The sequence below is a fragment of the Schistocerca nitens genome, chromosome 2, assembly GCF_023898315.1.
Source record: "Schistocerca nitens isolate TAMUIC-IGC-003100 chromosome 2, iqSchNite1.1, whole genome shotgun sequence".
In the NCBI taxonomy this organism is placed as follows: Eukaryota; Metazoa; Arthropoda; class Insecta; order Orthoptera; family Acrididae; genus Schistocerca; species Schistocerca nitens.
In genome coordinates this window covers 690,963,318-690,978,561 of record NC_064615.1, presented here as the reverse complement: position 1 = coordinate 690,978,561, position 15,244 = coordinate 690,963,318, and positions in this window count along the sequence as shown.

Below are 15,244 nucleotides of genomic sequence, written 5' to 3'. Positions count from 1 at the left end.
TAACCTACAGTTGCGTGAGCTTTTTAATATTCTCTCGCTCTCTTATGCCATCGGTTTTCGTTAACATCAGTGGGTTATCCTTTCCTATATGGGTAATGAAAGAAAAGAAGTTTCTATGGGACCAAACTGCTGAGGTCATCGGTCCCTAGGCTTACACACTACTTAATTGAACTTGAACTAACTTATCCTAAGGACAACACACACACTCTTGCCCGAAGGAGGACTCGAGCCTCCGACCTCGCGGCTACCCCGCGCGGCTGTAATGAAAGGAAAAGACTTTGGAACACTTTATGCAAAAACGAAGTACGTTTCCATTTATATCTAAAACTAAGCTTTACAGTCACAGTGGTCTCGTGGTAAGAAGAACAGAGAAGCAAAATGATTTAATTGTTAGATTTACGACGTTAAAGCTGACAAAATTATGAGGTAAGATTAACTCAAACATCAGTTTTACAATTTTTAAGGGCGCAACTCAGTCTGTGGCGTATGAGGGCGAGAGAATATTAAAAATCTAGGGCGCGGGCCTGAGTGTCGTTGTACCTTACATAGCTTCTGTAGACCGATTTGACGTTGTTTCCTGGTTTGTCCTCTATCACACGCTTCTAGACTTCTCCTACACCCCTGTGGTACGATGTAAACAGTTATCTTTTACATCCTGTATACGTTTTTTTTCAACCTCCTATCGGTCGGGAAATGGAAACCACAGCGAAAGCCAAAAATGTTTATCTACATCATTTAGTCATACCTTCCAGCTACTTTTTTAGATAATCGCCGCTCCGACTTATACCTTTGTCGTAGCGTTGTGCCAACTTTCCAATACCCTCGTCATCCCCTGTGCTGGTCTGCACATCCTTTTTTATGTTGCTATCTTCTGCTGTCTTCTTTGAAGACTGGACTTCTTGATCAGATGTTAGATGATCATTTTATCTTTCCAGTTAAACGATAACAGGATGTATGGATTCTTTCCCATTTTTGTCCTTTTGATATGGTGGTGTCTTTATTGTTCTTATATAAGGTTCTCAATTGTTGCTCTTGGGACTCTGATTTGGTGCCAAGGTTCATGATTTATTTTGACCGTATTAGATGACTTATCGTAGGCCTTAGTATGTCCACCTTCTCGAATAGTTTTCTAGTGTGCTCATGTATCATGTCTTTTCATTGTGGTCGTGTAAAATTCCTGGTGCAGCTCTCTAGTTCAGTCCATTTTGGAGATCTGAGAATTAATCGGAAGCATCTATTTTGTAGAACGTGGAGTGTTTGAATGTTTGATGCACTGGTCGCGCCCCTGTATGAATTGCCATAAACAATAGATGGTAAAATTTTGGCCTTGTGTAGTCTTAGTTTAGTAATTGGATTCATATTTCTGATGATCAGAAGCGGTTGTATGGCACGAAGTGTCCGGTTCCTTTTTTTTTGTTTGTTCGAGGTGTTTGAATATACGTCCGTTATCGATGATAACTCCAAGGCAACGCACTTGTGTCCAGTTAATTTTGACCTCATTCAGAACCAGTTTGTCACGTAAGTCAGCGCTTCTTCACGTAGACATTACTGCCTGAGTCTTGTCGGCATTTAGTTTCATCATGTTAGGTGTCGCCCACTGTTCAGCTACTGTTGAAAGGGTACAGTACCGCCCGACATTGAACATAGGTACAACATACTTCATTATTTTTGTCAGAACAACACTTTTTTTTGTAAAATAACTCAATTTCAATTAATACAGCGAAGCTGGATACCAGTGTGGGAAAGAATGACAATTTATTTATTTAATTGATCACATGTGCACTCCCACAAAATAAATCCCTACATCCAGTTTGGTGAGATCTGGGAAATGAATGAATGTATGGTCGTCTGCTAACCGCAGATAGTGAATGTGAATATATGATCATCTTTGAGACGATCCTTTGGCCACCTTTGGTGGGACCAAAGAGATGAAATTTACCTGAGCTTTGAGCGCCTGAAATGTGGCTGACCAATACGGTAGCAAGGTCCTCCCCCACTTCGGCAGAGGTGCGAGAGGACCTGAAGAACGGCCATGTTTCAGCACTCTGCCGCTGGATCTTGTGCTGTTAAGACCTGTCTTAGGTGTGCTCCATAAAGACAAAAGAGTGGAGACATGGTATGCATGTGGAATATTTGAGAGTAGTTTGAAATAATAATTTCTCTATTTCAGGAACTTTTGTAGGGAGAATTAAATGTCAGGCAGGTAATATTAATGGGACCGTAGTGATCTTCGGAAGTGAAACCACGTGTAGCAATAAGTTGAAATACTTCCGTGTGCTTAAGTTAAGCTGAATTACTAGCGTGTGTACTATAAGTTGAAATATTTAAGAAATGGCGTGTGCAGGACTTGAAATTAGAGACGAGTACTTCCACGTGGTGAGTACTGTGTGAGTCTCAATCTGTGTATGAGACAAAGGATAAAGAGAAGTACTCGTCCATGGTATCAGTTGAGGACTCGCGTCTGTGATGAATATGTTCTTAATATTACTTTGCGTGGTATGTTTCCGTGTGACGCTTGATTCAAACTCTGAGAGAGAAGCAAGGTGAGTCAGCCGTCTATCCAGCAACGCCATTGCACAGGAAGACGTGCATACATCTCCAGAGTTCATAGTAGGAAAGTAGAATTACGAAGTGGGGCAGTGTCGTGTGAAACTGGGATAAATATTAATTGAAGTGGGAAAGCTGAAAGTGATAATGTTGTGACTATTCCCTGTGTTGTATTTCATGTTGTAGTGTGGTGTATGTCATGTAATTTAAGTACGTGTGGTTTGCATGGGAGAGTAGCAAGGTAGTTTCAGAGGTAGTGGGTTATGCATGTTCCTTTTGTACCGCTCGGTCTGGAGGAAAGTTTCGTGATGATGGTTGTGAGAGTCGAAGTGTGAGATATAGAAAAAGATCCACCATCCTATCCAGAAAGTGCACTGTATCGTTTAATAATTACGAGACCATAAGTTAGAGAATCACCAATGTAAAGCCATGCCCACTGGGCGGAATTTCTCATGTGTTATTGTTGTAGGTTATAGAATTTGTGTGTTTAGGTTATAGAATTTATCGGAATAAATAAGATAGTGAAAAGAAAAAGATTGGTGGCCTTTTCCTTCGAATTGTATGTTGTCATGATATCCAGAAATTATAATGTGTGCGCCACTCATATTCAGTGCGATGGCCACGTGTTGATAAAATCCGTTAAATAAAAAAAAGAAAATGTGGTATTGCCAGTGCGTAGTGAACAGTTCTGTAAATTACTGATAGTCAGATGTGTGTTTCCGTTGCGTATTATTCATATAGGAGGATAATTGGTAACTTAATTGTGAGTACGAGAGTTCATGTTACTCGATAAATAAGAATGAATCCACTCGCTTGGCAGACCACTCATCTTGCAGGCCTGACTGCTTGATGCCACAGTATGAGCAAGGCATGTGGGTGCCTCTCACTGTTAGTTATCGTTGACTTCTTATTAGTGCGGCATTTACTCTGCAGATGCTTGTGAGGGTAGCGGTACCGTCAGAAAATTGAGTTATCACTATTTGCAGTATAGCTGGCAGATCGTTAACGCATAAAATAAACAAATTAGACGACAGTACTGATCCTTGGGGAATTCCTCGACCAAGTTGTGTAACGCTGGAACTTTGGTCTGTGCTAAAATATTGTCCTCATAGCCAGCGGCTCATGTGGGAGAAGAGATGAAAATCAGAGGGAGTTTAGTCCTGGCTGTATAGTGATGATCAAACACTTACCGCCCGCATCTCGTGGTCGTGCGGTAGCGTTCTCGCTTCCCACGCCCGGGTTCCCGGGTTCGATTCCCGGCGGGGTCAGGGATTTTCTCTGCCTCGTGATGGCTGGGTGTTGTGTGCTGTCCTTAGGTTAGTTAGGTTTAAGTAGTTCTAAGTTCTAGGGGACTGATGACCATAGATGTTAAGTCACATAGTGCTCAGAGCCAAACACTTACCATCAAAAACATTGCAGGAGTGTCTTTGTTGCGCATGCAGTGTGCGACTGAGAATTGTCATGAAGAAGGAAAGGCATAGACACATACGTTCGTGGGCTGCATGAAATCAACTGAATCCCCTCGCAGAACTTCACGCTTGGGAATAGATACTACTGTCTAGACATCTTTACGGGCTCACCGTGGGATCAGAACTGGAAAGTGCGGGATGACATGATAGACAGGCGTACTAGAGACATTGTACAACACATCGGCGCGAATCTTCGCCCTTATTTTCACTGTGGTTTTAATTTCGCGACCGATCAGAGGTTAAGAAAACATTGTACTTCCCTCACTGCATCGCGTGCGCGCGCAGCTACCATGCGGCAGTCTGCCTTGCGGTGCGCAGTGGTCGTAATGCTCGTTCTCATCAATGAATGTCTTCTATTACTGTGTGGTTGTAAATAAAGCGTAGCTCCTCACAGTGGAAACTGTAACCATTTGGTAGATATGCCAATACTTTAATCCAGGACCGATTTACGCTGGAAAAAATTAGTTCCAATTTTGGCCACCAGTTGCAAATCTAGTTCTGTGAATGCAAGTGAGATATAGAAACTTTTCCATACATAATGGATCAGGAAGGGGGAGTAGACAGGAAATATCAGACGAGTGAGACAGGCATAATGTCGATTTTATTACTAACCACCGTTCACACAGTTTGTTCAGTACGAGCACCAGAAACGTCCACTAAATGCTGCATCCGTAAAGTGACGTTATCAACAGTTGCTCGCAGCTGTTCCGGTGGCGCTGAGCAACGGCTTCCAGTGTACTGGCTTTCAGGTCAGGCAGAGGTAGGACGTGTCCTCCGTAAACGCGTTCAGTTAGATATTCTCAGAGCCAAACGTCACCTGGATCAGGTAATCTTGCAGGCCATGCGTTTTGAAAACCTCTGGAGATTACATGTTCGTGGAAGATTGCCTTAGGCAGATCTTTCGCTGGGTGGATGAGGTGTTGCCCATCTTACATGAAAACAGTGGTTTCCACACAGCTGTGTTCTTGCAAAGCAGAATCACATGCTGTACCAGGAGGTCTCAATAATGTGCAGAGTCACGTATACCCGACAGGCCTCCCGGCGCATTCTCTTCAAAGACGATCCGACCGAGAAGAACAGTGTTTGTGATTGCAGAGAACACACTCACATACGGCTAGCGCAGTGGCTCTTAGTGCACAACACGCGTGTTAACAGTACCTCGAATTCGGCAGTTATGTGTATTCACTGCGCCATGTAGTCTAAAATGAACCTCGTCACTCCATAGAATATTGCCCGGGCATGATTCATTAACATCGATCCGTGAGAGAAACTGAAGAGAAAATTCAGAGCATTGCAGCTAATCGTAACGTCTTATTTGGTGCAATGTCTGGATCTTGTACGAGTACCAGTGTAACATAGACCGCAAAACTTTGCGTACTGTTGAACATGGAATGAAGGATTCTGGTGACACTGCAGGAGCTTTAGGAGTACCCCTGACACACGCTGTACGACTAGTTCGAGCAACAGCAACCTCGTCAATAACCTCCACCGGGATAGGACGCCTTCCTCTTCCAGCTGTCACACCAAACTCAACCGTGTACTCGAATATCATTATCACCTTGAAGGCGTTTATTGACATCTGGCGTCTCCCCAGATCCTTCAGTCAGGAACACGCTCTCAATGCAGTACTGTAATTGCTGTTGTTCACATAAAACAGTTTCACTAACAGCGCACGGCCTCTTTTCTCGATAGCCATACTGTTCACTCACGTTACGGCTTGTCAAGTGACAGCGTGGATCTACAATGAGGCGTGAAAAGACTGATATAGGCATACGTCGCAGAGGTCTACAATAAAGACATGGGTAAATCATATTACCTGCTGTCGGTGCCCTTCGTTCTGAGGACCAGGAATCATCGTAAAATAAATGAATTCGAATCTGTGTCAGTCTGGGTTAAAAGTGCTGACCATTCTAAAAAAATTAAACTTGTTGGTGATCTCACCCATTATTACAGAAATTAAAAAAAAATTCTCCCATCCCTATTCCTTACCAAAAAAATTATTAATTACAATATTGCACTAGCCACATGCTACATACTCTGTATGATCGATGACCTTGGTCATTACTCAACCGCTTTGTAGGGAATCAGCCTGCTCACGCCGTAGTAAATTCACATCAGTTTTTCCATTGTGTGCCAGCCAGTCCGCTGTAACTAGCTCTGACGTCATAAATGTTGCGCAATACTTTTAAAATCAAGTAAATAACCTGAAATGGTTCTAGCATGTCAGGAATAATACTAAATTAATATGTGTTGAATATCAGTTCGATAACTTTAACCATTTTCGAAATTTGGACGTTTTTCTGTAAAAATCATTGGCGCAACAGAAAAGAGCTAGAGACTTAAAAATTTATATTTAGATTCATTTTTCATAATAATTTAATAGAAACAGTACTTTGGATCTCACAAATTAAGATTTTTGTTGAAATTCATAAGTTTCTGGTTTTTGTCTTAAAAATTAAGGAAGCAAGATAGATTAAGTAGGCTAATAAATAAGGCTAGGATGTTTATATTTAAGTAGAATGGAGATCCGCTATAATCATAAAGATGTGAGAAGTTTCAGTTGAATAACTATAAAACTATAGCGATAGCGTATCTCCAAAGGGCAAGTTCAGAGCTCGTCTACTGCGTGTAGTGTAATTAAATTAATTCTCTCGCCCAAAATATTTAACTTAGCCACGTCAAACTTTTATTATGATTACTTACCTGTGTGCTGAATGCACATTTAAATTGAGAGCTTCATCGGCCGTCAGCAAAGGAAGCTATGATTTATTCAATAACTTAAAGTGGTGCATTAATAGTCCAGCGGCTAGTCGGGAGAGCCGATTTGATCCGGCGTTCCCTTAGCCGTCCGCACCGCGGCATTATATAAAAGAACGCTGCGCGAGGAAGCAAGGTCCCAGTTCTCTCCAGACGCTGAATAGCACACCATCTGTGTCGGGAGTCGCGTCGCGTCGATATCATTGCTATAAACAGCCTCGGATGCCGTATTAAGTTACTCGGGATACGCGTAACCATGAAATCATTTTCGAGAGAAGTGTTAATTCTGGGATAACTTTAACTATCTATTTTCAGTTTGCGTATGTCGTATTTTCACGTGCCGCCGCGGGACAGACATTCTACCATTATTTAGCGTGGCGTTTGATGAACATTATCATCAAATTATGGCGAGCATTCACTTAAACATTTAATTTGGACAGTTATAGTTGCATCAGCGCATTAGACTCTGAACTGCTCTGTTAGTTAGATTGTGTGGATTTTTTTTTTTTCATCTGTGGCTTTCAGAATATAGCGAACGGTTTTTTTTTCACGATCGTTTTTGATTACGAATCCCAGACGATCTCCTAATTCCTCAGAGCTGTAGGCTGTAGCTATAAGTGTATTTCTCAGATGAAGTGGGCACTAGGAATTCTAATTACAGGCTTCACGTTTTACTAATCACTTTCTGGTTGCCAATATTGTAGTTAGAGAGCCAGTGTTGAGAACGGCAAAAGACAGCATAAATAATAGGAACATTTTAACAACAATTAATCCCACCCGCCGCCCCACATATGGTGCAAACGGCAGGGAATTGCATAATTTAAACATTACAACAAAACATTTTATATAAATAACAACTTTATTCCACCAGCCGCCCCACAGCTTATCGCTCTGTGTTTACAAACATGACAAGCCAAATGAGACGCTTGCTGCTAGTTTCACTAAAGCAAGACAACAAGAGTCTGTCGCAGTTGCAGTGTTTGAACGTGATGCTATAGTCGGCGCACGAGCGATGGGACACAGCATCTCCGAGGTAGCGATGAAGTGGGGATTTTCCCGTACGACCATTTCACGAGTGTACCGTAAACATCAGGAATCCGGTATAACATCAAATCTTCGACATCACTGCTGCCGGAGAAAGATCCTGCAAGAATGGGACCAACAACGACTGTATAGAATCTTTCAACGTGACAAAAGTGCAACCCTTCCGCAAATTGCTGCATATTTCAGTGCAGGGCCATCAAGAAGTGTCAGCGTCCGAACCATTCAACGAGACATCATCGATATGGGTTTCCGGAGCCGAAGGACCACTCGTGTTCACTTGCTGACTGCACGACACAAAGCTTTACGCCTCGCCTGGGCCGATCAACACCGAAATTGGACTGTTGATGACTGGAAACATGTTCCCTGGGCGGCCAAGTCTCGTTTCAAATTGTATCGAGCGGATGGACCTGTACGGGTATCGAGACTAGCTCATGAATCCATGGAGCCTGCAATTCAGCAGGTGACTGGTAAAGCTGGTGGAGGCTCTGTAATCACGTGGGTGGTGTGCAGACTGATACGTCTACATACGACTGTGACAGGTGACACGTACGTAAGCATCCTTTTGATCACCTGCATCCATTCATGTCCATTGTGCACTACGACGCACTTGGGCAATTCAAGCAGGAAAATGCGACACCCCACACGTCCAGAATTGCTACAGAGTTGCTCCAGGAACACTCTTCTGAGTTTAAACACTTCCGCTGGCCACCAAACTCCCCAGACGTGAACATTATTGATCGTGTCTGGGATGCTTTGCAACGTGCTGTTCAGAAGAGATCTCCATCTGCTCATATTGTTACCGATTTATGGACAGCCCTGCAGGGTTCATGGTGCCAATTCCCTCCAACAGTACTTCAGACATTAGTCGAGACCATCTTACGTTGTGTTGCGGTTTTGCGTGTTCGAGGGGGCCTTACACGATATTAGCTAGGTGTACCAGTTTCTTTGGCTCTTCAGTGTAAATCGTCGTACAAATAGTGTACAGCACCAGATCTGCACTAGGTAGCAGAAAATGGAAATAATTTTTTTTTACCAGCTAAAATCGGTTCCACGTTAAAGCATCAGCAAATTGTATTAGCAAGTTTCGCTGTCACGTGATAATTACAGCCCATACTGGACCTCCGTGAGTAACTGCACTTTAATTATAGCCACCCGATATTACCAAGCCCCGGTTACAGGCGGCCTTTGGTATCCTGATAAAGGACGTAATCCAGTAACGGCCGAAGCACTGGATCATTTTATTGCTTGGCTCAACTACGCATACAGAAGGGTTAAATGGAAACTGGCAACACGTCCCAGTGTGTACACTAGCGTAATTTAGATCGGTGGCTGTAAACGGATGTACTTCACACCATTGAGCTATCCACTCAGAGTGAAAAGTACAGTGCAGTAGTAACCGTAAAACTAAACGCTTGCAGCGGACGCAGTCAGACTCCAGCGGGCCCTACTGGAACCAGATGGCGGTGGGCAGCCGACGGCCGCCTCCCTACCGCTATTTGCTAATTGACTGCGGCGGCATCCCATCAGCGACGGAGGCACCAGCCGCCGCATCGCACACCCACGCTTTTAGCCGGATTGATATTTAAAGGAAAATTCGCGCCAGCTCGCGAGCACAAGTGCCGGCATGAAGGATCGCTCCTCCTGAGGTGCACGCGAACCCGACCGCCTTACTGGGACGCGAAACAAAGCGGCAGGAATTTACGTGCCAGCTCGCCCGCGAGGCTTAAGGGATAAGCAGCGCGAGTCATCCGCCTAATGAACTGCTCCCCAAAATGCTGCTCCACACGCGAGTGAACAACAGCACAATGTCTTTCGCGACGCCCCGTGTGTTCTGATTTTGCTGCCGTTGACCGCCTACAGAGAGCCTGTGGAAAACACCTAGTGTAATGGATTGACAGTGCGTCCTATCTGTACTTGAAGATTCCAGAGCAGATTTAACTACGGTCGGCTCCTGCCACCGTGCGTGTGCCAGTAATCGAGGCTACAGCAACCGTCTAAGCTTTAGAATCTGAAGTAAAGAAAAAAGTAAATTTAGTATTAACATCAGCCACCATAGCCATTTACCTAATGCCTCTGCCTCCTCCTATAACTGCTGTGATTGTACGATTTATAATAATTAATAGCAAAAGCAACCCAGTTGAAAGCATGCGATAATAAAAGCGGAAAAAAGTAAACTCCGTCCGAACAGGCCTTGGAAGACCCAGCAGTACCGACCGACCGCCGTCTCGTCCTCCGCCAACGGGCATTACCGGATGCGAACATGGAGGGGCACGTGGGCAGCACACCGTTCTCCCAGTCGTTGTCAGTTTTCGTGACTGGAGCTGCTTCTTCTCAGAGAAGCAGTTCCTCAATTGGCTTGCAGAAATGCATGGTACACACTGTGCCGCCTTACAATATACTTATTCACTGCCCGGACCATCTTCCCAGTGACAAAATGTCTATTGCGACAACATCACGTGTCATACATGCTGTTTGAACCGCAAAGTGTACATCTACATTTATACTCCACAAGCCACCCAACGGTGTGTGGCGGAGGGCACTTTACGTGCCACTGTCATTACCTTCCTTTCCTGTTCCAGTCGCGTGTGGTTCGCGGGAAGAACGACTGCCGGAAAGCCTCCGTGCGCGCTCTAATCTCTCTAATTTTACATTCGTGATCTCCTCGGGAGGTATAATTAGGGGGAAGCAATATATTCAATACCTCATCCAGAAACACACCATCTCGAAACCTGGACCGCAAGCTACACCGCGATGCAGAGCGCCTCTCTTGCACAGTCTGCCACTTAAGTTTGCTAAACATCTCCTTAACGCTATCACGCTTACCAAATAACCCAGTCACGAAACGCGCCGCTCTTCTTTGGCTCTTCTCTCCCTCCTCTGTCAACCCGACCTGGTACGGATCCCACACTGGTGAGCAATACTCAAGTATAGGTCGAACGAGTGTTTTGTAGGTCACCTCCTTTATTGACGGACTACATTCTCTAGGGACTCTCCCAATGAATCTCAACCTGGCACCCGCCTTACCAACAATTAATATCATATGATCATTCCACTTCAAATTGTTCCATACGCATACTCCCAGATATTTTACAGAAGTAACTGCTACCAGTGTTTGTTCCGCTATCATATAACCATACAATAAAGGATCCTTCTTTCTATGCATTCGCAATACATTCCATTTGTCTATGTTAAGGGTCAGTTGCCACTCCCTGCACCAAGAGCCTATCCGCTGCAGATCTTCCTGCATTTCGCTGCAATTTTCTAATGCTGCAGCTTCTCTGTATACTACAGCATCATCAGCGAAAAGCCGCATGGAACTTCCGACACTATCTACTAGGTCATTTATATATATATTGTGAAAAGCAATGGTCCCATAACACTCCCCTGTGGCACGCCAGAAGTTGCTTTAACGTCTGTAGACGTCTCTCCATTGGTAACAACATGCTGTGTTCTGTTTGCTAAAAACTCTTCAATGCAGCCACACAGCTGGTCTGATATTCCATAGGCTCTTACTTTGTTTATCAGGCGACAGTGCGGGACTGTATCAAACGCCTTCCGGAAGTCAAGGAAAGTGGCATCTACCTGGGAGCCTGTATCCAATTTTTCTGAGTCTCATGAACAAACAAAGAGAATTGGGTCTCACACGATCGCTGTTTCCGGAATCCATTGTTGACGTCCAAACGTAAGTAAATTGATACTTAAAGACCATAATAAAGGCTTAACCAAGGAAAAACCACGTTGTTTGGTTAAACCTGTATTACGATATTAAGAATCAATTTACTTGCGTTTTCAAGTCAGCAATGGCATATACTTTCTTGATTAAATGGCATGTATGCCATACGACATTGTCACAATAGATATTGTTCCAAAGTGAAGATGGCCCATGATCGAAACCGGTAGTGAACAAATATATTGTAAGACGGCATAGTGTGTATCATGCATTTCTCCAAGTACGTCAATGCTGTTAACAGTTGCCTGAAAAAAATTTTTTGTTGAATTGGCCTCACAGGTGCTGAGTGCAGTCCGCTTGCCAACAGCGCTCGCCGGACCCGGATGATCATCCAACCGAATACTACCCAAACTTGGCACCACTTAACGTCTGAAATCTGACTCGAACCGGTGTTACCGCTGCGGCAAGACTGTCGGCAGTAAAAAAGCGGGGAAGTTCCAATAAACATGGTGGGCGATCAAACAGTTTCCGCTCAGAGGCCACTCTAATCCCTCGCCTACATGTCGGTGCTTACGTAGCCACATCGGAGTCTCTCTGGATTGCATATATACTGTAGGAATGCCCGCAAATGGAGACTTTTTGATAGTGCCTTACAAAAGCCCGCAAAGAAAGCCATTTAAGAGATAATTGCGGATGTGTGTTCACGAGTCGCAACTGTCTGCAGTATGATATACACTCTTAGGCTGGTTGAGCAGATACATCATCAACTTGACGAATAGTAAAGTGGATTTAGGAAAGTGACGTCAAGTCTGCAGCAGATTTACAGCCTGAAAAGACTATTGGAAAATTGCACCTGTAAGGTCCTGGTGTCTGCCGCCTTGGCTGAGCGGCCGACAGTCATGGTGGGCGGGGGGCGGGGGGGGGGGGGGGAGAGACCCGGTTTGATTGTCGGTACAGCTAGGTGCTACCTAGTGGAAGGAGTGGAAAGGGGTGCACACAGCCTCTTGATGCCAATTTGGCAGCTATTTGAGCTAGTACAGTGGAAATTATCAAGAGAACTCTAACACAAACACATTCAAAAGTAAAATTCATAGGAGACATCTCGAGCGAGTTTTTAATTGAAACTGGAATCCAACAGGGTGATGGACTGTCCCCAGTTCTCTTCAGTTGCGCGTTACAAAAGGTCATCGGAGAATGGGAAAAGAATTAGCAAGTATAGGCATGCTGAATAAAGTTCTCATTGGAGGAACAAAGAATGGTGTTAGAGTCCATTGTCTCGCAATCGCCGATGACGTGGCGATCCTGTCAAGAAACGGGGGGACAGCTAGGGAAAAGAAAAACGTGCTGAAGGGACAGGCAGGAAAAGTTTACCTCCAAATTTCTTTCGAGGGAACAAAGTACATAACCAAAAAATTTACAGCACCTAACAAAACAGCACCGTAAAATTGAAAATGTGGGTAGTTTCAGATAGCTTCATGAAATAGAGCAGATTAAAACTAGCGATAAAGAAGCCCATGACAGCAGGAGGGAGAAGATCGTCGCTGATTTTCAAAGGACGCATGGCCTATACGGTATAAAAGCAATCTCATGAAAAGCGAAATTCAGGCATAATACAGTGATCAGAACCGAATGTCTTTAAGCAAGTGAATGCTTGAGAATGACAGGAAGGGCTAAACTGAAAGGAGACAAGTTTGAGTGCAAGGTCCTTTGGGCAGTAAAGACTTCGAGAAAGAGAAGAATTATACAGTGATATTGATTGATCGATAGAGTCAATCACGAAATGACGAGTTAAGTTGTATGGACATCTGTTCAGGATGGATGCAATCCAACTAACGAAGCAGATTTTTAATATGCTGGACTACATACCTTAAGTCTCTTATGAATGGTTCAAGGAAGTAAGGAAGGATCTCAACAGCACTGAAGTAGATCAGGAGGACATCTGTAACCGATCAAAGCACCGATGACTGATCATCAATTTTAATGGCTTCAGCGATGAGCAAAAGTAGAACAGCGGCTGGACGGGAGAGAGAAGACAGGCGGCCAGAGAGAGAATGCAACGCCTCTGGAGCTTCCAGAAATGCTTTATTATTACTTGGCGCGGTGTCTGGTGGCCACAAACGAGAGAAAAAAAAAAGGAAAAATTTCACCCCTGTCCTTCATTAGCAAGAAATACAATATTATTTCACCACGTTAAATTTTACAATTTATCGTTTAATCTTACCTGCTAAAAAACGTGCTTTACGCGTCGATTTCGCGTTTGGATGCAATAATACACTCGTCCCTGCAGTGAGTTAAGAATTCTTTACACTCAGACCATCTTCTAAAGCTTGATAATTCACTGCTCCATTTCTTTAACGATGTAAACGGGAATGATGCACACTTCAGAGATCAGTCCAGGCAGAGAAATCCAGAGAATTGGCGTGAAGTTTATCCTGAAAGCCCTGTTCTTTCCATTCGTCTCAAACTACACCAGAGCGTTATATGTCCTCATACACCAACAGCAAACAGTGCTGGGGCACCTTCCACAGTCATGGGCCAAGGGTGAACTTGGGCCCAATTACACAGTGACTTAACTGATGATTTTACATTTCGATATTTGCCTTTCCTTACTATTTTGGTTCTCTAACATGACAGATACTACTCCGAGGTGTTCTAAAACTTTCCGTCTCAGCTTGTCTCTTGGTCTGGTTAGTGTTTCTCACATATTAGCTAAATGGACAGCCTTATTCTAGAACACTACATTTCGAACGCTTCGGATCTCTTCTTTACATGTTTTCCAACGCCGCCGACTAACTTCCATACAGTCCCGTGCTCCGAATTAATAGAAGTTTTTTTCCTCAGATTATGACCTGTACTTGACATTAGATGACTTATTTTGGCGCGAAATGTTCCCTTGGCCTGTGGTAGTGTGCTTCCTATATCCTCATGATTCGTCCGCTATGGGTCACGCATCTTGCAAGGCAACAGAATTCCTTCACAGAATCTTCTAAGTGATTCACAATTTTCGCATAATGTTTGTCTACAATCTCATTTCTGATACTCCTTTATCTTTGTCTTTCTTTGGTTTACTCACAGTAGATATTTAGCGCTCATTAGAGTGCTCATTTCATTCAGCAGGTCCCGTACTAAGCGTTTCTTTCTTACCGTAATAGAGAATAGTAATGTCATCAGTAAAACTCATTGTTGATACCCTTTCACCTTAAAATATTCAAATTAGACCATTTCTGAGTCCTTCTTCCATGTCCTCCATTATTTCTTCCATATACGGATTGAACAGTAGAGAATGATTACCTTTTTAAACCGAGAACATCTCTCTTGGGCTTCCCTTCTCTTGATTCTTGTCTAAGCATATTACCCGTTTTTCCCTTTGGAGTTACACCTATTTTTCGGAAGATTCCAAACTTCTTTCATCGTTTTACATTGTCGAACGTTTTTACCGGGTCAAAGAGTTCTAAGAATGTACCTTACATTAGAAGCCCGAATTTGTAGAGTCGGTTAGGGCGGTGAGACAGATCAGAAAGAAACATTTCAGCCCATCTCACATGATGATTCCCTTCAGAATAAAGAGCGGCCGCGACCAGACAACGCAGGCGTTGGAAAAAAAATATGCACACACCAAACACACAACATGCTACCATGCCTAATGCGATGTATGAAATCCGTTGACATACAAACAGCTTCCAGTCGTCTCAGGACGGATAAATACTGGTCCAGTATGGTTTTTGGGGGAACCTTAGTCCATTCCTACTGCAAAAGA